Source organism: Mauremys reevesii, unplaced genomic scaffold, assembly GCF_016161935.1.
Source record: "Mauremys reevesii isolate NIE-2019 unplaced genomic scaffold, ASM1616193v1 Contig174, whole genome shotgun sequence".
Taxonomy (NCBI): Eukaryota; Metazoa; Chordata; order Testudines; family Geoemydidae; genus Mauremys; species Mauremys reevesii.
Genome location: NW_024100798.1, coordinates 5,634 through 31,482, shown reverse-complemented (window position 1 = coordinate 31,482; position 25,849 = coordinate 5,634). Strand labels below are relative to the sequence as shown.

At 46.0% G+C, this 25,849-nt stretch overlaps 1 long non-coding RNA gene across 1 annotated transcript; it reads left to right on the top strand.

Moving 5' to 3' along the window:
* Nucleotides 1-21,400: 21,400 nt before the first annotated feature.
* Nucleotides 21,401-23,300, top strand: LOC120393270. Its single transcript, XR_005591988.1, has 2 exons — nucleotides 21,401-21,446; nucleotides 23,152-23,300. It is a non-coding gene; the product is annotated as an uncharacterized LOC120393270 (long non-coding RNA).
* Nucleotides 23,301-25,849: the final 2,549 nt, after the last annotated feature.

The window sequence follows — 25,849 nt, the reverse complement described above, 5'->3', positions numbered from 1 at the left end:
ACCAGTATTTTTCTTGGGTGACAGGGAGTCATTTCCATCCTCGCATTCTCTGCTGAGAGCCACTTGGACCTCACCCTGAACGCACTTCAGGAGTTTGGGGCTGCAATGAGCAAGGTGAAGATTTCTGGGCTCATCAGCCGCCTGAAGGTAAAGGAGCCAGGGGCTTCTCTCCAACTTCCTCTCCCTCTATAGCAGGGGCAGCAGCCCCAGGGTAGTGTCTGCTCTGCTCAGTTCGAATTGTCCCCCAGTGTATGCATTCTACGTGACGCCTGCAGTTAAGCAGAGAGGAGCACAATCTGGAGCTGGGGTTCTCTCAAATGATTTTTATCATCTGATATCTCATGGCTTGAGCGCCCCTCCCATGCACAATGTGTGGGAACTACCTCAGTGGCTTGCATGGAAAAGCATTTAAGGTATTTTTAGCGTTTTTTTTTTTTAAATCCCAGTTATTAGCTGGAAATGAAGAGGGGTTGCAAGCAACATGTGGCCAACCAACCTGCTTTAGGTAGACCACCAGTGGGCTACGGATGACAATTATGGAACCTGTGATTTAGAGCAGTGGTTCTCAACCTGTCCAGATTAGTGTACCCCTTTCAGGAGTCTGATTTGTCTTGTGTACCCCAAATTTCACCTCACTTAAAAACTACTTACAAAATCAGGTATAAAATTATTAAAAAGTATCATAGCACATTATTACTGAAAATTGCTTATTTTCTCATTTTTACCCTGGAAGACCTCTGAGGGGTACACAAGTAGCCCTGGTTGAAAACCACTGATCTAGAGGCTAGAGCAGGAGACTAGGCCTCTGGGCTTCCACTGCTGGCTCTGCCATTTACTCATTGTGCAGCCTTAGGCAAGACATTTAGCGCCTGATCTTGTACCCACCAGTGTCAATGACTAAGCTCCCGTGTACTTCACTGCTGTAGGTTCAGCATTTTAGGCTCTGTGTGTCAGAGTTACCTAGTGGGAATGATGGAGATACTAATATCTCCACACCTCACCGTTATTATATTGCTTAAATACTTTTTGCAAGTGGTTTGAGATCTTTGGCTGAAAAGAGCTTTGCAAGTGCAAGCTGCTATTGCTGCTGTGAGGAATTCCTCGGTCAGCAGCAGATCAGAATTCCAAAGCAAAAGGAATCAGAAGAACTTTCTGATTGACTAGGACTACCACCATGGGAGAAGAGGCAAGACTCGCAGCACCCTGATGCTGACCTACAGCAACGTGGCTGTCCATGCTCCAAAAGACCAGCTTCTCTCCCGAGTAGAGGCAGACATCACAGGGAACATCCTTCTCCATTACAGAGCCAGTGGTCAGGTAAGAGCTTTTGCGTGATAAGTGTCACATAACTCAAATTTAAAACTGTAATGGACGGAGTGTGAGCTGTCACATGTTGTATCATTTTTGTTGCTCTTCTTTGTATTTTCTCTAGGTTTTTCTATAGTCTTCTGAAATTCTGTAGACCTAAGCTACACAGTAATTCAGATGCAGTGACACTCAGGCTATTCAGAATAACACTCTAACTCCTCATATGGATGTGTATCTAGCTCTATCTTTACTACCCAAGAGAGACTAGTGCTAGCCTGTATTTAGTTGATTTGCTGTCACGCTGTTTCTTGGACTCACTACTTCCCTTACCTCTTATCTGTCGTCTTGTTTGTCTGTGTGCTCTGTTATTTCTGTTCCCAGGTGCCTGACTGCTGGTCCTGACTCTCATCTCAGTGCCACCTCCACATCACTTTACCATTCAGTTCTGCCTTGTCTAACTGAGACTCTCACTTAGGCATTGCCAAAAACAGTTGAACCAAACTGAGCTCTTCCAGTAGTTCACAAATGCAGATATTACGGAGGATGGCTCCTGATATTGACCTCTGGAAAACACCCCCTCTGGATACCTTTCCTGCCTTTTGGAAGATTTAACAATAGTGATTTCTCTCTGCTCCATAGTCACCAGCCAGGACATTTTGAGGTTGTGTGTTTTGTGGGACTATCTACATTGCTAATAGCTGTTTTGCATTTCATTTTTCAGGTGCTGGGCATCACTGTTGCGAACAAGGTACATTCTAAATAATCTGCCCTCTGCTTTTGCGTTTTCTATACACAAGTTGCTTGTTTAAATTGCACACAGCTTGGTTTCCTTGCTACATCAAGCAGGAGTCCTGGCTGCTCTGGTGTAAGTGGACCTGGATTTATTTGATGAACCTGGGTTTTCTCTTTTTCTGAGGTGGGTGCAGATCCAGAGTCCTCTACCTTCTGGGGTCTGGGGACACCTCTCTCCTTCCCTGAGGCTAGATTTAATTCCTGATCTTTATCGTCTGGACTCTGGTTCTTTTCTCTCAGTTTCTCATCTACATACTCTTGTTTCTCCTTCTGGATTATGTAGGACATGAACCTAAAATTAACCCTCATCCACAATGTCATGGAGATTAGCTGTGCCATCTTGGAGACCAGAGACTCCCAGGAGTTCGAATTCTCATACAAACTGGAGCTCCTTGGCTACATGCTGGTGAGTGATTAGGAGCTTTGAGGACTGAAGTACAAGAGAGTTTGTTGTAATGTATTGAGACTGGTTTTCCAGGGAGATGATATTTTATCCATTGGCTGTGACTGTACTACTGCAGTCTCATGAGCAACCTGCATGGCACCCAGAATGCTGGGTCCACTCTGAGCTTGGCAGGGATGCTGACATATTGTGGGCTGTAACTGGAAGGAATGGCTTGTGTCTTGTGAGTTCTCTTTCTGTCCTCTGTATAGCCTGCAGATGGCCCTACGGTCCATTGCTGAGGCAGAGAGCCTGCTGGGCACGGCGTCTGTTTATTCCAGGTCTGGCATATGGCCCTGTTTCAGGGTGTGAGAGGAAGGCCTCTCTGCCTTTCAAATCCATTTCCCATTTTTGATGTCCCTCTTCATGCATTTCAGGACTTCATTAAACAGGAACCACTGGATTCCCTGGCATCTCCAGTTCGCTACAAGGCAATTCTTGCCATTGGACATCTGAGGTAGGCTATTTTCTGCCATATTTCCTGGCACTGTGATGCCTTCTTATTTGTTAATTCATGAGTGTCAGCTTGGGAGCAGTTTAATGCCTGCAGGGTTTGGCTCACCAGGACCTCCCCGGGAGGGGGGGGCAAGTGGGGCACTTTTCCCTAGGCCCCCACGAGAGTTTTTCAGGGCCCCTAGAGCGGGGTCCTTCACCCGGGGCCCTGGAAAACTCTCACGGGCCCAGGCCCCGGAGCTTCTTCTGCCCGGGTCTTCAGCGGCACCGCCCTGACTCCTCTGGCCGTGGCCGTGTGGCTTCCATGCTGCTCACCAGCAGGACTTTAATTCTTAAGGATTTGAATGTGTCCATTTGGGGGTTTGTGCTTGAAAGACACAAGTTTGGAGGTTGGTGGGGCATGCAGTACAATGGAGCCAGGGGCGGCTCTAGAAATTAGGCTGCCCCAGGCAGCGCGGTGTGCTGCGCCGCCCTTCCTCGGTCCCGCGGCGGGTCCCCTCATCCCGCTGCCCGGTTGAGCTCCCGCGGCAGGTCCACCGGAGCCCCGGGACGAGCGGACCTGCCGCAGGCATGACTGCGGGAGCTCCACCGGAGCCGCGGGAACAGCGAACCTCCCGCGGGCACGGCTGCGGTTCGCGGGTCCGGCGGCTCCGCTTGAGCTGCCGCAGTCATGCCTGCGGGAGGTCCAGCCGAGCCGCGGGACGAGCGCCCCCTCCGCAGTCATGCCTGCGGCAGGTCCGTCGTCGCGGCCCGTGGACCCCCCGCAGGCATGACTGCGGCAGGTCCACCGGCCCAGCCTGCCGCCCCCTAGATTTGGCCGCCCTAGGCAACAGCTTGGTTTGCTGGTGCCTAGAGCCGCCCCTGAATGGAGCAGAGGTTCAGATGGGGAGGGAGGTGTCTGGCTAGCTGGCAGGGGGAAGAAAGCTTGTGGGTTTCTCTAAAAAGGAGACTTGATGTTTTAGCTTTACTTCTAGATGAGCCAATACTTAAGAGAGGTGCAAAGTGAAGGGTTGTTCGCATTTGGGGTTCTAGATTGGGACAATCTCTAGTCATTGGACCCATTTCTTTCACTTGGAGGTGGTACTGAGTCTAATGCATGACTTTTCTCTCTATCTTTCTTCTGCCAGCAAACTCAAACCATCTCTGACCATGGAGGAAAACCTTGAACTCCTTGATCAATGCTTCAAAAGTTTATTTCCCCTTCCTCCCTTGGAGAAGATGAAAGAGGAATGTGAGACAGCAAAGGATGCTCTGCATATACAAGTACGTGACGACAATTCTCCTCTGGCACCATCCACTGTATTTCTGCCCCGCAGGCACTGGGTGATGGCAGTCACACATGGCCTCCCTGGCAAGGTTATGGTTAGCTTTCCCCGGCCCCCACACACAAATGATCTGTACTGAGCCTCACTTCTTCTCTTCCGGTTTCAGTTAATCTACGTGAGGTCCTTTGAAACCCTTTGCAAGCTAATGGAGACATTGCTGGAGGAAGCACCAACCGCAGACTGGTTCCAGGAAATGTTTGAAGTGAGTAGACCATTGAACCATGGTGGAGATTGTTTCTTGTGTTACAGCAGGGAAGAGTCAGAGATTTAGGGGGTCAAGCTTCAGTTGTGGAGGAATTTTCCACAACGGAGTGAATTTTAGGGAGAGAGCACCAAATTCTTCCTGGGATAAGCGGGCATGTGCCCCATTGAAATCCACGGAAGCTGTGCCATTTTATGCCAGGGCTGGATTGGCACCAAGTTCTTATAGTGTTGTTGACACTACTTGGAGCGGCAAGAAAATCACCACTGCAGTAGCCAAATCCAAGAGAACCAGTTGAAACTGATCACTTCTTCTAAGAGGAATTCATGAATATTGAGTTAAGCCCTGTGTATGGAAACTCATTCAGAGCAGACTTGCTGTTCCTCAGACATGAACAGAATATCGTGAAGAGCTGAGGGGTGGGGAGTTTGATGCATCTTCAGTATAAAAGTGAAGTTATAAAAGGAGCTCGGCTGGGGGAACTTCTCTGCTCTTATTCAAATTAATAAAAAGAAATGCTCCTCTCTGTCATTTTGCCACCAATGTGGGAGAAGTTGCCCAGGAAACAGACCACAGCAGCAGACATCAAACAGCATGCAATGTGCTAGACAGCTCCCATCAGACAGTCTACAGCAGACATCACATACACGGGCCCAGATTCATCTCTCGTGTAACTCCTTTGGCTTCAATCGAGCTACAGTACACCAGAGGTGAATCTGGTCCCTGGGACTTGTCTAATGGAAGAGCCCCTTAGATATAGGTGTAATTCCTTTGCTACATGGAGGTCAGATGCTTTGGAGAGGGATTTTAGTGACAATTAAACCTGTTTAAGAGGAACTTTTGGGAGGGATTTTCTGGTACTAACTCTGTCCATTCCTCTGCTCTACCAACAGCTCCTAAGGACATGGTTCAGTTCAGGGAAGGAGTGGGAGAGAGAGAGGGCCTTGCAGGCCAGCACCCAGCTGCTGACTGTCTATCAAGAGACAGTTCATAGCACAGTGAGTATAGCCGTACTCTTCCTTGAGCTGACTGCCCTGCTTACATCAGAACTGACACTCAACGCAAATGCATGAAAAACTCTTCCAGGACAGCAGCTGGGATCTCAAGGTGACGAACATCCCTCTGCTTCCATAAGAGAGAGTTTTACACAACAATGCTGTGACCACACTGTGGGCAGACTGCAAGAAGTAGAGGGAGACAACCCCCAAACTGATGGCTTATTCTATCATTAGATTCACCAAGTCAACAACAAAAGAGCTTCCACCCTAGTTAACAAGATGCCAAACATGGTCCTCTTTTGGTATTCCAGACCTTGGCTCCCATGTAAACATCCATGTCTTGGAAGAGGGGGGAGGGATAGCTCAGTGGTTTGAGCATTGGCCTGCTAAACCCCAGGTTGTGAGTTCAATCCTTGAGGGGGCCATTTAGGGAACTGGGGTAAAAATCTGTCTGGGGATTGGTCCTGCTTTGAGCCAGGGGTTGGACTAGATGACCTCCTGAGGTCCTTTCCAACCTTGATATTCTATGTCTAATATAGTGAGGGGTTACTGGAAACCTGATTCGCCATATGTGGGGTTCACTGATCATAAAGGACCAGATGCTTATCCCCAGGTCAATGTGAATCTCAGGTCTTCCCCAAATATCACACTGTCAGCCAATCCTTAATAACTAAATCTAAGATTTATTGTTAAAAGAAAGAAGAGAGTTACAAATGGTTAAAAGATCAATATCCCCACAAGTGACTTTCAATGTTCATAATTCAGGATCACAACAGTGATGGAATAAACTGCTGGTTTGTAAAAGTCTCTCTGGAATCATCCCAACAGATCAGAATCCAAAGGCAGCTTAGATGTAAAGTCTGTTAGTTTTTCCAGGCATTTTCCAGGTTCTTCCAAATGATTATTTGGAAGATCTCTGTCCTATGGCTTACACTGTCCCTGTTTAACATTTAAGCAGACTAGAGATGATAGGATCAGGCCTGAGCCTTCTCTTTTATAGCTATTCTACCAGGCTGACAAGCCTACCTCACAGAAATTGTCACAGAAGGCCCTTCCCCCAATGCAGATGGCCTCTTGTACTTTGCTTTGAAGATAATCTTCTATTTCCTGTGCATACACAGTAAACTAGTTACATTCATTCACATAAGGTAATTAGCCATTCTTCCATTATAACACAGAAAGTTAAGCTGAAGATAATGTAGAAATGATTGGTTTCCTGAAGTGTCTTACATCTTTGATTTTAAGGTTAACTGAACACCTTGCACACATAATTAAGACAATTAAGCCATGAAAGGGAATTAGCATCCACAAGCTAATTTAGTTACATTGTGAAACTTCTAACCAGGTATAGATAATCACAGACAAGTACACTTAGCATCTATTGTTCATTTTTGAATGAGTTGATGATTGCTAGTCTAATACATCTCTTTGAAATTCACATGCAAGTGAACTGTCTTGATACAGCAGAAGTGCCTCTTGTTAAGTTATTATGGGTCATACACAGGTTGACTGGTCTGCCAGTGTCACAAAAATGCATTCTTGGTTCTTATGCTCCCAGGATGCTAAAGCTGAATTTCTATGTAATCAGCTAAGAACATAAACCATAACAGTGGCTATCCTGGATCCCCCAGAAGAATGGTTCATCTACCCAGTATCCTGTCTTCTGACAGTGGTGGGTGCCAGATGCATCAGAGGGAATGAACAGAACAAGGCAATTGTCAAGTGAACCATCCCCTGTTGGACAGTCTCAGCCCCAGCATCTGGCAGTCAGAGGTTTAGAGACATCCAGATCATGGGGTTGCATCCCTGACCATGTTAGCTAATAGCCAGAGATGGACCTATGCTCTGTGAACTCATCTAATTTTTTTTTGAACCCACTTATACTTTTGGCCTTCACAACATCTCCCTGGAAATGAGTTCCACAGGTTGACTGCATTGTGTGAAAAAATGCTTCCTTTTTTTGTTTTAAACCTGCTGCCTATTAATTTCATTGGGTGACCCCTTGTTCCTGTGATATGTGAAGGGCTAAATAACACTTCCTTATTGACTTTCTCTACACCAGTCATGATTTTATAGATCTCTACCATAGTCCCTCTTAGTCGTCTCTTTTCCTAGCTGAAAAGTCCCTGTCTTTTTAATCTCTCCTTGTACGAGAAGTTGTCCCATACGCCTAATAATTTTTGTTACTCTTCTCTGTATTTCTTCCAGTTCTAACATATCTTTTTTGAGATAAGATGAGCAAAACTGCACTCAGTATTCAAGGTGTGGGGGTCCTGTAGATTTCTATAGTGGCATAATCATATTTACTGCCTTATTATCGATCCCCTTCCTAATGGTTCCTAACATGTTGTTAGCGTTTTTGACGGCAGGTGGAGCAGATGCTTTCAGAGAACTGTACACAATGACTCTGAGGTCTCTTCTTTGAGTGATAACAGCTAATTTAGGCCCCATCTGTTTGTATGTACAATTGGGATTATATTTTCCAATGTGCGTTACCCAGGTCAGAACAGGAATCAGGGGCACAATGTTACCAGACGTGCTGCTACTTTGGGGAGGCTCATTAATTAGGTTACTTTTCTGTGCGGGGAGGGGCGGTTCTGTAATTCTATTAATGTGTTGCTTATGTCACTTGTGTGTTCTACTCCTTCCTTCCACAAGTCCCCTCCCAATGGAGCTTTCCTGCAGGACTAGGTTCCCCAGGGCTAATAACTAGAACTAGACGAACATGCGCACGGGCACGCGCCCACACCCACACTAGCAGAGCAAGTCAATCAGCACTCCCCAGCTGATCCCCTCATAGGTCCCTGTGTTCAGTGGGCTGCTAAGCAGCACTGTCAAGCTGGTACCCTTATGCGCCCCTGGTCTCAACAGGCTGGGTTCAGCAGCACTTTCAGCTGCTCCTGCCCCCACTTATGTGCCGCAAGTTGAACACATTCCTATCACACTTTCACATTACAATTGTACTGGTAGTAACCCACTTGATGAGCAAACCCCACAGTATTTTGGGGCACTACAGGGATCTTTAGCTTAGGTACTAGAAGCGTCGCTGCACAGTAAATGGGGGAAGCTAAAAACACAAAAGAGTAAAATTCAGAGAGAGAGAGAAGCAACCAGCTGAACCATAACAGTTATTGATTGAATCATAGTGATAACCACACCAGGAGGGCTAAACAAACATAACAGCTACATTTTAAAGGTTAATACCTGAGGTAGGAAAGAAAACAGAGAGAGAGATGGATCTCACCCACTCCATGAGGCTTGAACTGGTCAGGGTTCCCAGGTGATGGTGGTAGCTCAGGGTCCTGAGTGCTGGAGACAGGCAGAGCCCCCAGCACGATCAGTCAGGAGATGGAATCCCAGTGGAAATGATGAAGAGTTTGGGTCTATACATCAGAACCCTTACCTGGGCATACATAGGGGTTTTGTAGAGAAAATACAATGGTTCAAGGGAGAACACTAGATTTGTTTATGGGTAAACTGATGGCTCAAGGGTTTTCTTTAGGCTAGACAATAGGAGCTGATCACTCTTGGCTATGGGTGTTGTTTTCTTCCAGGGAGCTCACAAGGCAACTAGGCTGCTTCAGTATTTTGGGATATGAGTCAAAGATTTATTACTTGAATTGGTCTGATAATTGCTGAGCTGGGTGTGTGCACGCATAGGTTCATTAGCATCTGGAGCAGGGATTCCCATGATTCAGTGTGTCCCTGCTTTCTGGTCCCAGAGTTCAGTGCGGTTCTCTGTTCTTCATTCTTTATGCTATACCCTATACCTTCTTTAATGCAGTTGAAGCTAGGGGAGTTGTCTCTGATCTTCATTCTGTATGCAAATGGAGATGTCTTAATCTTGTCACCCTTGTCAGGAGGCCTCTAGGTGTGTCTCCGCAAACCCTTCATTGTTCTCTGCAAGCCTTTTCTCTGATCTGTTTTGGTTCAAACAGAGACGGGGGTTGGGGGTGTCCTTCATGAGTCACACAAGCTAGATACTGTGCCCTGGTCCCCCCAAAACACAGAGCTGACTGGTATCAACAATAAAAATGGCAAGTGAAGTCTAGTACAGCTGGAGAATGTTCATTCTTCATTCTTTTTTAATTAGACTCAGGAAACTTTTAATCAGTTTGGATCTCTGATTGGAGCAATAGCACCATACAGCTGTGATTCACTGGCCACATCTCGTCAGTGGGTGGTTGACTGTATCAGCTGCCTTCTCTGTATACAAGGTGAGGAGACCATTAGCAGGTATAAGTAATTCTTCACCTTCTTTCACTGTTGTATTGTCAATTTTTCTGCCTGTCTAGTTCTTTCTGTCCTGTCTGTTGGCACTTAGATAACAGAGTGGTGGGCATCTTGTAAATAGCTCATTAGAAGAGAAGATTATGATGTGTAAAGAGTCTAGCACACTTCTGGGAACTGTACAAATAATAAATGGTCTGCACCAGGTAGATAACTGCTCAGTTCCTTAGGGCTTCTCTACACAGGGACACTGAGGAGAGTTAATCCAAATGAACTAAAGGTGTAAATTTTAAAGTGGCATTAAACACGTGTGGATGCTCTGATTCTGAATTAAAATGGCCCTTCTTAATTTTAGTGAATTACATGAATTAAACTAACCTGAAAAAGGCCCCTTTAATTCTAAATAAGTGTGTCCCCAGAGGTGTTTAATGAAGTTTAACTAATGCAGTTTGAAAATGAATTTGGATTAGCTTTCTTGACTATCTCCATGTAGACAAGCCCTTGGTACTAAACATTTTCCTTCTCTTTACCCTGCCACTGGCTGTATTGGAGGGGTTTCCTGAATAATTCTTTAAACAAAAGTTCTTGCAGCAGCCCTCTGTCATGAGCATTCAAAGCTATTGGAGTAAGTGTAGGCCATTTTCCCTTTGTGAAAGAGTGGGACAGGAGTAGGCAATCTATGGCACGGGGCAGAAGGTGGCACTCAAGCTGATTTTCAGTGGCACTCACACTGCCCAGGTGCTGGCCACCAGTCCGGGGGGCTCTGCATTTTAATTTAATTTTAAATGAAGCTTCTGAAACATTTTAAAAGCCTTATTTACTTTACATACAACAATAGTTTATAATATATAACTAGACTTCTAGAAAGAGACCTTCTCAAAATGTTAAATTGTCTTACTGGCACGCGAAACCTTAAATTTGAGTAAATAAATGAAGACTCGGCACAGCATTTCTGAAAGGTTGCCGACCCCTGGAGTAGGATATTCTTTTCACCTAATGGGATAGATCTTGGTTATCATTTAAGGCCATTTCCAATTAGGGAGACCAGACAGCAAATGTGAACCTCATGCAGGACGGGGGTGGGGGGTAATATGAGCCTATATAAGAAAAAGACCCCAAAATCGGGACTGTCCCTATAAAATCGGAACATCTGGTCACCCTATTTCTAATTATTATTAATCAGTTCTAAAAAACAGTGTTGGTGATTCAGAAACAGAATAAGGGACTCCAGTCTTTGAGTGTACAACATAGAAATCCCAGCATTGTTTAGAAGTGACGGATGAGCCTGGGTTTCCTGCCGAAGGTTTTGTCCAGCCCCATCTCTTTTACAATGAGAGTTTGGTGGAGGGATTCACCTCTACATTGGAACCTCCCATCTACCTGCATGAGTTGTACTTGAATGTGAGATTAGATGTAAATACTGAGAGCAGAGAGGCTACTGAAACCAGACACCCCCAGAAAGCTGCTCCAAGCTGAATATGGTGCTTGTTCAATCCTGTATCAGTCACAATAACATACCACTACTGTTAACTTTCAGACATTTAGGTGTAATCCTGACTCCATTAGAGTCAACAGGAGTTTTGCCATTGACTTTGATGGGGCCAAGGTTTTACACTATGCTGATAACAGCCTAGCACATGGATCCTCCTGTATGAATATCCATGCAGTAGAGGTTCAGTTTCATTAGTCGTTACAGTACTTTTTTTCCTTTTCTCCACTCCAGGCCAGCCCATGAACCTGGGGTCAGCGGAGGAGGAGCTGAGATGTCTCCGTGAAGAACTAACAGCAGCTCCGGACCCCGAGGCTCTGTTTCAGGCATCTTCCAAAATGGCCAGGGTAACTGACTCAAAAAACTTGTGCGGATGTTCTAGTGACCAGGCACCGCTCATTTTACATTTACGCTTTCATGATGCCTTTCCATACTTGGAGCGAGCTGTGGAGCGGGCATTCATTGCTAGTAACCAGCAAGATGCTTTTCATAGATGTGTGCTATGAATGCCGTGTAAATCCAGATGCCACAGAATGTTGCACACCCATGAAAATGCACACGCAGATGCACACACATGTACCTATACAGCTATCCATGAGAAAAACTGTATTAGTGGAACATCAAGCTGAGAACCCATCCAGTCTTCATTCTGTCACCTTGTGGGTTTGCTTTAACCTATATTTGTGTGCATGCCTCTCTTGACTTAATTTTATATGTTGTATAAAGATGCAGTGTATCTAAGAGAATACAAACTGGAAACTTACCTCCTGCATATCCAGTACAATGTTGTGCTAACTGTGTGACAGAGGCTTTGCCTCAAACCTGATCTCATTATTGTAGAATACAAAAATGTAGTATATAGACTATGGAGAGAATTTTAATCCCAAATGGCTAGCTGGACATGCGGCTAATTAACAAATTGTTAATTAATCAGAGGGGTAGCTGTGTTAGTCTGGATCTGTAAAAGCAGCAGAGAGTCCTGTGGCACCTTATAGACTAACAGACGTATTGGAGCATGGGGGGGGGTGGGTGAATACCCACTTCATCGGGGGGAGTTGGCTGATGCATAGATCTTTTGCCATAGAGATATTAGGCCTCCATTTTTACAAGTGCTGGAGCCAAACATCATTGCAGTCTCTCCTATTTTTGATTTGTTCCCAGGTTGTTAGTGAGTACTTTTCCCAGAACAGGCCACAGACTTTATCAAGGCCACAGTGGAAGGTATGTTGTCTGCCAGCCCCACCTGTGCCACGACAGCTGGACTGTGGATGAAGGTTATACTGAAGGAGTGTGGAGATGCCATGCTGACCAGGTAAAATGGGAAACTGGAGAGGTTTTCTGCCTAAACTCTAGGCTTTTAGATCTTTGCCCTCATGTGTAATGAACAAAAGCTTGCTGTTTCTCCCCCTCGGACATAGAGTCGATTCCATCTCTGTTCCCACCCTAAACTAGGCAATGGCAGAATCAATAGCAATAGCCACCGAGAACCCCAGGGAAAAGGAAGACGGTTGGTTATTTCTTTGTCTGGCTTGTTGCCACAGTATTCACCCAAGAAAGGCTTGAAAAACAGACTCTGGGGAAAAGACAAGAAGACAGAATGACTGGCACTTGGAGGCATCCAGTTCTTAGGAGGCCCATGGCTAAGGGCTACCTGGATAAAAATAGCCCTGTAGTCATTCCCAGTGAGTCTGGAGCCTGGGCTCTGAGACCCACCCTCTGCCAGGTTTCAGAGCCTGGGCTGCAGCCTGAGCAGGAACAGCTACACTTTTAGCCACATAGTGCAAGCCCCTTAAGCCCAGGTTGACCTGAGCTCTGAAACTCACTGCTGAGGGATTTTTTGGTGTAGACGTACCCTTTAAGAATAGAAGAAGGGAGGGAGAAAACTATAGTGTCTTTGGGATCCACTATTTATATGCCTTATTCTGGAGCCCAGTGCGGTAGGGCTAGATGAAAGGAGCACTCCACAAATCGTCTATCAAGGCTGGTGAAAGGCCTCAGGACAGGGAACCCTTGCAGCAGAACTGCCACGTTTGCACAGTGTTTTGAAGATGTGAAGGGCTAGGAATGAATATGAGAGGTCGTCACCTGTTCATAGTCCCAGGCATTTGCACACTGTGTTTAAAACACTTGCATATTTTGTGCTTGTGGTTGTTTATGAACTGTGCATCCTTCGAGGCAAATGGTTGCATTTGGCTGCTTAAATCACACCTGCAAAATCTGGGCAAGCAAAGCCTTCTTTTGTGCATGCCAGCTGGTTTATTTAATGCATAGCTGGGCACCACCACATTAAATTACCTGGTATGTACAGGGAAACCCCGCTTAGGGGCGGCTCCAGGCCCCAGCACGCCAAGCGCATGCTTGGGGAGGCATGCCGCAGGGGGCGCCTGCCAGTCGCCTGCGGGAGGTCCACCGAGCCACGGGACCGCAACCAGCAGAGCGCCCCGCTGCGTGCCACCGTGCTTGGGGCGGCGAAATGGCTAGAGCCGCCCCTGACCCCGCTATAATGCACCCCGCAATAACGCGAATTCGGGTATAACGCGATTGTAAGGCCAAAAAAAAGCATCTGGAGCACCATGGAAGCGCTAAATAAATAAATAAATAAAGCAGCTGGAGTGCTGCGGAAGCGCAAAAGAGAAAAAAAAACAAAGAGAGAGAGAGGCTTTGTGAAGGGAGAGAGGCTGGAGTGCCCTGAAGAAAAAAAAAAAAAGAAAAAAATGGACTGTGCCGTCCCCACTGCCACTTCCCACCTGCCCCAGCTTACCCTGTTGGTGAGAAGAGCCACTCTCTCCCCGGCTGCTCCTCACTCTTCCTCTGCCCACTGCACGTCTCCCTGCTCTCCCCAAGTGTTTCTCTCACTGCATGGCTGAGAGCCCTGCTGCTGGAGCTCCACCCTTTCAGTTACTGCTGTGGGTAGTTCGCAAATGAAAGTAGTTTTCTGCCCAAGAGAAATCGACCGGCTTGAAACTGACCAGCTTGAAATGGTAGACCCGCTATACTGCGACCCCGCATTTAGCACGATCCAATTTTTGGACCCCGATCATCATGTTATAGCGGGTTTCGCTGTATATGTGTGTGTCAGTGTTAATTTTTACAGCCAAGTGTGGGCAATTGTTGTGGGTTAAAGTTACATAGACATATCTGAACATTTGTTTCTTGAGGAATTTCTAAAAAAGCAGCAAATGTCTAAATAAAGGTTTTGATTCTGTAGAATGAATGGAGAGAAAGAAAAAGGGACATTTCTTTCTGGTTTTGTTCCTTCCAGGTGCCAGCTATTGTGGATATAATATATAGCCACATGGCTACTATCCTGGAGGGCAGCTTGAGGCAATTCCTGCTGGAGGCAGTGTCTATTCTAGCTCACCATCACCTAGAAGCAGTGATCTCCAGCCTACTCAGCAACCATCTGCCAATGGACAGGTATATACCGCTACCTATTGCATTCATCTTGGTAAAACATGGATCCCACAGCTTTACTGGGAGATGTAGGGCTTTATTTAAGCAGCAGACATTTTGGGATAATTCCTGATGGTTAATAGCCTGGGTCTTTCTCCAGGAAGGTCCAAGAGCATATTAAGGTGGGGTGTGGAGAGAAATTAAGTGTCATTCTGTTTCCATTAATTCATAACTGCTTTGACATCCTAAAGACCTAACTTTACTGGTATAACTGGAGTGTATTGTTGGAAACATCTACTTCTCTAGCAGGGCTGGCTCAGGGCTTTTGCTGCCCCAAGCAGCAAAAAAGCAAAAAAACAAAAACTGCGATCGCAATGTGCAGCTCTACCACCACCGCTTCAGTCTTTGGCGGCTGGTCCTTTGCTCCGAGAAGGAGTGAGGGACCAGCTGCCGAATTGCCACCGAAGACCCAGACGTGCCGCCCCTCACCATTGGCCGCCCCAAGCAGCTGCTTGCTGGGCTGGTGCCTGGAACCGGCCTGGCTCTCTAGACACCTGAATTGACCTCACTTTGGAAATTAGCAGTTGCTGTTGATTTCCTGGTAGCATGACAGCTTCAAGTCCAATCCCTGGCTGATTACAAAGAATAGGCCAATATTGTCATCAGACCGCCGCTTGGTATCGGTGAGGGTGTGGCTGCTAGAATAGAGTTGCCGTCCTTGGGACTTAAAACTGACTGGAAGCAGATCCATCATTTCATTTAAAGATCCCTAACTGAGTTATCAATGATCAGTGCTGGAATCTAAGACCATACGAACGGCCATAGTGGGTCAGACCAAAGGTCCATCTAGCCCAGTATCCTGTCTTCCGACAGTGGCCAGTGCCAGGTGCCCCAGAGGGAATGAACAGAGCAGATAAATGTCAAATGATCCATCCTTTCTTGCCCAGTCCCAGCTTCTGGCAAACAGAGGGTCGGGACACCCTTTGTGAAGGGGACCTAGGATGGCCATGAATATTCATTCTCATAATTGTATGTCCAGTTAGTAGGAATGTGGCTTTTCTTTCATCAACTTGCCTTCCAAACCCTGGATCTTTGGGAGCCACATGCTCATGAGTCCATATTTACTGGGAAGTGGGAAAACAGGAACTGAGGTTGGCGCTCTGTGTCTTGTCCTTCGGAAGTCTAGTATTAATGGTTAGGCTGCAGTAAGACTAGGTCACTTAACCTAGTTCTGTAACTGGAAACTCAATATTTATACACGAGGAGCATTAGAGGAGGACAGTACTCTAACTTTCTCATCATAGGCAAGGAGAACATTTGGTCTTTACTTAAATAGGACGATTCAATCTGAGCCACAAAAGAGTCCAGGGGTCACATGTAACTTCTATTAAATTGCAGTGACACCACTGAGCTGTGGAGATCTCTGGGAGAGACCCTTGCTTGCCACTCAAGTCCTACAGGTCCTAATAGAAAAATAAAGACTTCAACAAGCCAAGAAGGAAGCGCCACCTCAGAGACTGAAACTGACAGGCATTTGGCAGCTGCTGAACCTCTCTCAGTAAGTTAGATGACAGACTAACTCTGTCTGATGTACTGTTTCCTGATGTACTGTTTCCTGAGTCCAGCTCTGCTGTCTGTGGAACAAATAGGGCAAGTTTAGAGTACGTGGCTGATTTACTTAATAATATCTGGCAATTAGAATGTCTTTGAACCAGGTTTCTCACAGTGCTTTGCAAATATTCCTTAGGACTCACAACATGCCTTGGTAGGTCATACACATTTTTATAGATGTGGGAAACTGAGCCACGAGTTAAGGGAGTTGCTCGCAGTCATTCAAGTTACTGGCAGAAGTGAGAATTCAGTACAGCTGATATCAGAAGGGGAGAGAGGGTGTGATGGTGTTGGGAGGAGATCTCATTTTTTACCATGCTCTCCTTTCAGGCAACATGTGCCATCTTTGAGGTGGTGTCATCACTGCAGTCAAGCGAAGCTGTGCAGGAGCTGCTCCCAGAGCTGTTTCCTGTTCTCCTGCAGCAGGTCAGCCGAACCTTAGGACAAAAGATGCCTTTGCCAGTGATAAGAAGCCGGAGCCTATTCCGAAAAGACCAACAACATACTGAGGGCAACCCTTGCTGGTAATTAGAAGGAATGCAGAGAAACAAAGAGAATTCCAATAGAGTTGTGTGACACTCCCCAGGAATTTCCAGGGTTATGAGGCACCTTACCATCGCCTGCCCTTAGAGTGAGGAAGTCTTGTCTGTGTCTGCTGTGGGTCAGTTCCCTAAAATGACCAGGCTCTGGCAAAACAAGCACTGCCATCCAGGCCTCCTCAGACCCCAGTCTCTTTGTACAGGTTAATGATAGGCACACACCAACCCCCGAGTCTTCTGACCATTCCGTATAGTGTCCAGACCTTTATCCACTGAACACTCACAGAATTACCAGGCCTGCTGTTCCCAATGGAACAGTACACACCAGTTTATTACTTCTACTTTAGACTCTATACTTTATTACTTATACTCTATAGTGCAAAACACACAGCACTTGGATATATTTATAGTGCAAACAAGAGCAGAGATGATCAAAGAACAGAGATTCCAGTGATAGTGAGTAAGAATGCAAGCCAAAAATGGTTACATGTATAATGAAATCATAACATGCTCCTAGAGACTAAATTTAACCAACAGGTTAACCTGTCTAAAGATGTTTCACTCAACGTTCTCAACCAAGCCTGATAGCGACCCCGCTGTCTGTCTCGCTGTCCATCTACTTCCTAAGTGAAAGATGCCAGGGTGTCTTCTTTGTCGCCCAAATATACTAGAGCAAACCTTTGAGGTGTACCCCAAAATTGGGTCCCCACCCCCTGCCTACTTCCTGTTACTTTTCTTTCTTTGAAGTTCTCACAGTCCTTCTGAACTGAATGTGAACCCTACATGCTTAATTTACATGTAAACAAACAGATGGAGAAACATTTCTTGCCTGAAAGAAAACCATTTTTTCACCTTTCCTGGTGACTAGTCCCTAGACACAGATCATAAGAATGTAATTTTCAATGCATAGACATGGCTCTTTACACTGCATCTGTAGATGTGTTTCACAATGATATTGGTGACATGAGCTTTTATTTGAGACTCATATGGCAATCTTTTAGTGAACTAGAATGTACATACCACACCCTCGGCACCCACTCTGTGCCCCTCACCAGTTAACACTAAGAGATTCCTGAGTCATCAGTGGACTTCAGATCTGGTAGCCCATTAATGTACATTTCCCACCAATCTCACAACAGTTTCTATTATTGTTGTGTTTCTTTACTCCGTGCCAACAAGGTGCTCAAATTACAGACTTCCTGGTTTTATAATGTCTCTGACTTTTCCTAGGAAACCAGGATCTAAACTCTGTTCACGGATGGGCAGCGAGTATAAAATAAACATAAGAAAGTACAACTTCACACAACACATGGTCAACCTGTGGAACTTATTGCCAAGGGATGGTGTGAAGGCCAAAAGTATAACTGGGTTTAAAAAAAGAATTAGATAAGTTCATGGAGGACAGGTCCATCAGCGGCTATTAGGCAAGATGGTCAGGATGCAACCCTCGCTCTGGGTGTCCTTAGGCCTCTGACCACCAGAAGCTGAGACTGACAACAGAGATTGGATCACTTCATGATTGCCCTCTTCTGTTCATTTCTTCTGAAGAAGCTGGCATTGACCACTGTTGGAAGACAGTATACTGGACTAGATGAACCATTGACTGACTCAGTAAGGCTGATCTTATGCGGTGGCCACAGTGAGTCAGGTTTTCAAGCATGGGTGCCTAAGTTTTGTCCACAAAACTTGAATTTGTTCTGATGGATGGGTACCTAGCTATGTGAATTCTGGTGCTGCAGACACAAGTGTATATTCTGCTCATGCTGTTGGCCTATGCACAGGCCCATTTTAGATACCTCTATGTGACGGGGTGGTATGCTGTGCCCCAGCCTCTTCCATGAACACAGACTGCTCTGAGTCTCTCCAAAGTGTTCTAGGGATGCCTGCTCCTGAGATCCTGGTGGTAAGGGCTCTGACTGTTTGACCCTAATGGATGATCTTAAGTCACCTTTACTCTTGACTTTGATTTCTTTCTCCTCCCTCTTGTCTCTCAGGGGACTTCTCCATCCTCACCTTCTCTGTGGCTTGTACTTTTGTGTCTAGGTTCCTCCAGCCCCTTTACATATATTTCCTCTTTACCTGGCCCTGCAGGTTTTACTTCCACCCTCCTGGGCCTCCACACATGCCTTGGTGTCCCTGTCAGAAAGGGATCCCAGTCCATGCCCAGGAGAAGGCAGTGGGGCAATCCATCCACTACCTCTACATGTTTCTGCCTAAACTTCCCTTGATTTCCAGAGTCACCTCTGCCATTGGGCAAAATGTATTGTCCCCATGTACATATTCAGTTTTGATCCTACCTCTGGGATAACCTATACTCAGGTATGCTCAGGGAAACTCTGAAGAAACTTCCAGAATCATGCAGTCCATGATCTCCCCAAGTTTGATTACCTGGCCTTACCAGTGAGTGGCGCAATCTTTCAATTTCTATCCAAATGCACAGAGGCATAATCCTCACTCCATCTTTCACCTGTCCCTTTCGGGCAGTACTTGTGTGGACAGGCCCCACCGCATCCAGCATGGCTGCCTTAAGCATGTTCTCAGCTCTCGCCCGCGAATCACAAAGAGCCATATATGTGCTTCCCCAGTTAAATGGGGTGTCAGTCGAAAGGCCCACATTGTTCTGTCCCTATGAGGTCTCACCGCTGCTCCTTTAAGAGTAACCAAAACCAGATCAGGTTGTTCACAGGTCCCATTTTACAGAGTCTGATCTCCTGTGCCTGGTTTCCATTTCCTGTCACAGGACTCGCCAGACTTTGGGGAGTTGTTGCCAGACCTGGGCTTGCTCCGTATAAATTCCTGAAGGCTCTTTTGTTGTTAAACCTACCAGGCAAGCAAAGGCTGTTTTTCTGCCTGGTGGGATTGTTGGAAAGTTGGTGGGTCTTCTACACCAGCAGTTCTCAACCGGGCCGGTTTTAGGGGTCTGCAAGCAGGGCTGGCAGTAGACTAGCTGGGGCTTAGGCAGAAAGCTGAAGCTCTGAGCCCAGCACCTGCACTAAAGCCCTGAGCCGCTGCACCCTGTGGAGTTAAAATCCATAGCCAGGAGCCCCAAACTGATGCCTGGCAGTGCAGAGGGCTGGGACTGGGCCATGGACTATTTATAGCTTGTTGAGGTGAGAGGCGGCTCAGAAACAGAAAGGTTGAGAACCCCTGTTCTATACTTCTCTTTGCTGCTTCACCACTCATTTCAGTGTGTTCCCTCCATCACCCTGACTGCCAAACCTCTACCCCAGCTTCTCCAGCAGGCTCTCCATTTGAATAGATAACAGGGAAATCCATGATGAGCCCCCTGCTGTGACAGAGAGGGGTGTTGCAACCCCACACCTTCTACAAACGCAGACCACGTTGAGACTTTCTTGCTTGTAAACACCAACGTGTAGTCTATTTAATCCCCCTACCAATACATAGCACCTTTTTATCTTGTATCTCAACTTTCTAAACTCTTCTCCAAAATGGGGGGTAAGCTGTTTCCACTCAGAGAGCTCAGTTTGTCAGGCTCTCCCAGCTTTTTGTCTTGCTGTCTGGTCACCCAAAGAGAAACAGAAAGTGTGAAAAACCAGGACAGGGAGTTGGGAGTAATAGGCACCTGTATAAGATGAAGCCCCAAATATCGGGATATCTGGTCACCCAAGTTTCTTTCTCTGTCTGTTCCCCTCAAAGGGCTCCTGCCCATGTCCTTTATACAGTTTCCCTGTTAATGGAATGATTGGTTCCTTGACTCACTAGCCCCAATCTGACCTCGTAATCAGCTACACCTCTGTCCAATTAGGTTTTCTGTAAGGAACTGAATTAGTACTAATAGTGACCAGAGTGCTGACTCAAGTGCAAACCCTCAGCACTCTGTCACATCATATCTGGAGATACGACCCCAAAATATCCACTAGTGATCACCACACTCTATGCCCCCAGTTTTTGGGTCCTGATCATGTATCCTTTCTATATCCTTGTACTCTGCTAGTGCCCATACTCCTTGCAGAAAGTGAAAATGACTGCAAAATTTTGTCCCTAGCAAAACTAGTTATATGAGATGTATGAGATAGAAACTTACCTCCTGGCATCAAGTCCTTCCAGGGACACTGGTATCCAGGATATTGCCAATGGATGAACTGTCAATGAACAGCAGACCTGACAAGTAACCTGGGCTTCCTGACTCTGTTCAGGCTGCACCTTCCTACCAATTGCTGCAGTTCTTTGCCTCTCTTTCCCCAGGTTTTCTGTCCAAGCATTAGAATCTGTGCTTTTCAAAGTTGGGAATGAGAAACTGGTGAGAGTGCTTGGGAAGCAGAAAGCATGGATTCTGCTTGAAAACCCCCAGACTCACCATGAGGGAGTGTGTCTGCTGGTGAGGTAAGAGATCTTGGAGGCATCATTTTATCCTTGGGAATCAGTAGCAAATAGAGTGGCTGAGAGGGAACCTCCCGTTTATAGCTTTGTGTGGGGCGCCCTGGGTGGAAACACACATCTCTCACCCATAGATATCAGAGCTGTCTGCTCAGAGCAGCTGAATTTTTGAAGTGTGCAATCGACCCCATAAGCGGTTTCTTTTGCCTTCCAGTGTTCTGCTAAGATCTGGACTAGTAACACCTGAGATCATACAGAGCCTCCTCCCCTGGGTGAATTCTCCAATGGAAAACTTCCGAGTCACCAGCACAGCTTTCCTTGCCCAGGTAAGACACAGGGCTCCGAAGAGCAGTTTCACCATTAGACAATTGTCTGTTTGCCTTTCTTTAGGGAGTTGTACAGTTCAGTTCATAGGAGTAACTGTCATTTTAGATAGTAGACTGGGTCCCCTTTATATGGAAACCTGACAAGGAGCTTCATTCTACCTTTCGAGTCATTCTCTCTGATATTTGTATTGCTGCCATTGCCTATACTAGCTACACAACCACAGGCGCTGGATGAGAGAGATACAGACAGAGTTTGAAGTACTGGACCTCTTCTGCCAAGTCCTAGTGCTGATACTAACCAACAGCTCCTGATTTTGGTTTCGCTCAGCAGATCTTCGGAATGAACCTAGTGTCCTAATACTATAAAACAAGCAACATACAAATACATTCACAACTATCGTAGGTTCTCATGACTGTAGTATCTGAGTACCTCAAAACTCATTAATGTATGTATATGTCCCCACAACACTCCTGGGAGGTAGGGAAGCACTTTTATTCCTATTTTACAGGCAGGGAGCTGATGCGCAGAAGGGCTAAGAGATTTGCCCAAGGTCACCCAGGAAGTCTTTGAGGGAGCAGGAAATTGAAGCTGGGTCTCCCAAGTCCTAGGCTAGTGTGATAACTGCTGGACCATCCTCCCTTTCTACAGCCCTCCTCTAACATCTGCATCATATTTCCCACTTACGCTAAGTAACTATCTTAGGGGCTCATCTGGTTCTAAGAAAAACAATCGATCTGTGCCTGGGATGGGCTGTTCCTGGGCTTTGAGGCTCCTTACAAGAGGCCTCATGGTCCTACTGCCCCCTGCCCCAGGAAAAGAGCCACAAATCTGGGGCTGTCTATAGAGGCTTCATGAAAACAGCCAATCAGAGCCCATCAAGCTCAGCTAAAAGATGCTGCAGAGCCTTAGCAGGTCAGTTCCTGCCAGGAACTGGAGGGGCAAGAAAGGGTGCTGCTCTCTGGCTGCAGAAATTCAGGGGATTGCCAGAGTTTGATTCTGGCAGCATTTGCTTAAGTTGGGTTTGCAGGAAGAGAGTCCTTAAGAACTTGAACCTTGAGGTGAGGGTGAAGCTAAAAGTGGCCGGTAGGAAGAAGCAACAATGAACTGAAATCAAGCGGTACCTAGCTACTGTTTACAGGGTCCATGGTTTGGAAGCCAGAGTTATGGGCAGGCCCTGGTTCCCCTACCACTTACAGTGGCATAAGCCCCAGGAAGGGGACAATGCTTACGGAGAGTTGAACAAAGGGCAGAATTTCAAGGACCCAGAGTTGGGGTTGGAGACCCTAGTGAGGGCAATGGGACTGTTCTTGACTAGCCCAGAAGGGGTTTATTTAGCCTTTGGGACTTAGCCAGAGGCCTGAGCCACAGAAGACTCACTGAGGTCGGCTAGCAGGGTGTACCAGGGGTGAGAAAAGGACTGTGGTACCAGACCTAGCCACTAAGAGGCTCTCAAAAGGTGAGCGGATCCCTATTATAGTGCCCAAAAGGAAGGCTCCATGTTTTTAAGACATTTCTCATTTGTGTGGAATGATAAAATTACCTGTTATGTGCCAAGTATCAGAGGGGTAGCCATATTAGTCTGTATCTACAAGATTGTGGCTGTAGGAGGACTCCTTGTTTTTCGTGTATTCCATGTCTGCTCAAATTCTATTCCCAATCTTAATGATCATATTGGGTCTAATGGACATGTTGATTTTATTTCAGCTAATGAGTGATCCCATGCTCAGGGAGAAGAAGTTGCTTAAGATTGTCTTACGCATCTTGGAAGAAAGGTCACAGGATAGAAACAGCATTGTCCGTCAGATGGTTGTAAGAGGCCTGGGAAATATAGTCGATGGGGCGCCTGTGAAGGTATGAGAGATTACTGAATAGGATGCAACATAAGTAGAGAAACCAAGGGAAATAATTGTTCAGAGTTTACAGAGGCTGCACACAATGCACTAGGCCAAATTCTGCTCTCTCCCATACCCTAGTAACCTCTTTGCAGTCAATACAGAGCAAGCTGGATCCTTTGGTAAACTGGGCATAAGCAAACAATGTGCACTTTAATATGACCATATGTAAATGTATACATCTAGGAACAAAAAATGCAGGCCATACTTACAGGATGGGAAACTTTATACCAGGAAGCAATGACGCTGAAAAAAACACTTGAGTCATGGCAGATAATCGGTTGAACGTAAGCTCCCAATGCGAAGTTGTGGACAAATGGGCTGAAATGATCATTGAAGGCATAAACAGAGGACTCTTGAAGAAAAGTAAAGAAGTTATTTTCCTCTGAATATGGCACTCATGTGAGCGCTGCTGGAATACTGTGTCCAGATCAGGTGTCCACAATTCAAGAAGGATGCTGATAAATTAGAGAGGATTCAGAGAAGAGTCACAAGAATTATCAAAGGATTGGAAAATATACCTTTAGTGATAGACTCAAGGAGCTCAATCTATTTAGCTTTACGAAGAGAAGGTTAAGGAGTGACTTGAGGGCAGTCTATAACTACTCACATGGGGAATACATTTTGATAATGGGTTCTTCACATTAGCAAACAATGGTATAACAAGATTCAATGGGGAAAAGGAAGCTAGATTAATTCAGACTGGGAATAAGACATTTTTAATGGTAATTTTAATTAACCATTGGAACAATTTACCAAAGGTTGTGGTGGATTTTTGGTCACTAGCAATTTTAAAATCAGGATTGGATGTTTTTCTAAAAGAGATACTCTAGTTCAGAGACTATTTCGAGAAGTTCTATGTTATGCAGGAGGTCAGACCGGATAATCACAATGGTCCCTTTTGGCCTCAGAATCTAAGTAACTAGAAATCTAATAATAGGATTACACAGGTGTATTATGGCACCGAGTTTGGCTCATTGTAGCTAGCACCTGGTCTGAAATATAGCTATAGGTCTCTGGGGGAAGAGAAGGTTGATGAAATTCCCACAGCTTCATAACTGCTAAAGAAAACTTTTATTATGAGTGTGATCAGCGATAAGTGTTCTTTAATGTAATATATTTGTACAGGTGAAAAGCACAAGTAGTTTCTTCTGGACATACTGATCAAGGCCTTAAATGACACTTCCAGTTCTGAAGTGATTGGCGAGAGCATGAAAGCACTGGCCAAAGTCCTGAAGGAGCTGAAAGAGAAGGACATTGGTTCTTCCTTCAAAGACCTCACCCAACAGATCCAGACCTACTTTGACGATGTATGTGAACAGAACTCTCCAAATCCAGTTCAACCGATCTTGATTAGACTCGATTTACGATGTGTGATGTGGACTCCCTGGGCATTGCTCATGTCAGAGTGCAGAGATTTTAGGCCCCAGGGAAGGGAGGTGTTTTACGGAGGAGGAGAACATTAGGAGGATGGGGATGACATCCCTGCTCCAACAGTCTCACCCTTCTGTTCTTCTTGATTGCCACTGGGAACCTCAAAGGAAGTCTGAATACTAGATTAGGTAGCTAGATAACCATGAATAGGGGGTTACAGAGTGCAATAGAGAGTGTTGTGCCTGCTCTATACCATTTTTATGTGAGAGGGTTGGAATGATAATTCTGTAGTGCAGAGAATTTTGAGATTTCGGGTTTGTTCCTATTTGTGGGAACCTCCCCAAACTTCAGAACTCCTTGTGAAACAGAATTACTATTCTCAACCTAGCTCTGTTGGAAGCCTTGGCCTGGGGCAGTCTTCACTCAGACTATCCTGGGAACCCAGGAAACTCTGGGAGCCAGAGGTGCCAGGGAGTTGCAAATTTGAAAGCCTGACTCCCAGGGTCATAGAATCATAGGGTTGGAAGGGACCTTAGAAGGTCATCTAGTTCAACCCCCTGCTCAAAGCAGGACCAACCCCCAGATTTTTACCCCAGTTCCCCAAATGGCCCCCTCAGGGATTGAACTCACAACCCTGAGGTTAGCAGGCCATATGCTCAAGCCACTGAGCTATCCCTCCCCCGAAGCTGGGGGTGTGGAAGCCTATGATCCCAGTCAGCCTGCTAGATTGGCTGCCAAGGAGCTGGATGGGTGCACTGAGAAGACACCAGGCAGGTTTCTAAGGACCCTGCCTGGCTTCCGGAGGAATTTCATCAAAATTGAACTGTCTCTAAAATATTTTCATGAATCAGCAAATTCGAACAAAGAATTGGTTAATTAAAGTTTTTCCGACTAGCTGTAGTTGGAATCACTCTACTTTAGCGTAGAAGAGACGGCTGTATGAGGTGCGTGATGGGATTGTCCCTTACTTACCAACTTGTGGGGCTTTCTTGGCTGTAGGAGGATGATGCTCTTCGCTCAATGGCCTTTGTCCTATTTGGCATCCTGGCTCAGTTAACAAAGAAAAAATGGAAGGCCTATTTTGCCAAGCAGGTTCGAAAGAGCTGGGTCACACTTCTGCTGCATCTGCAAGACCC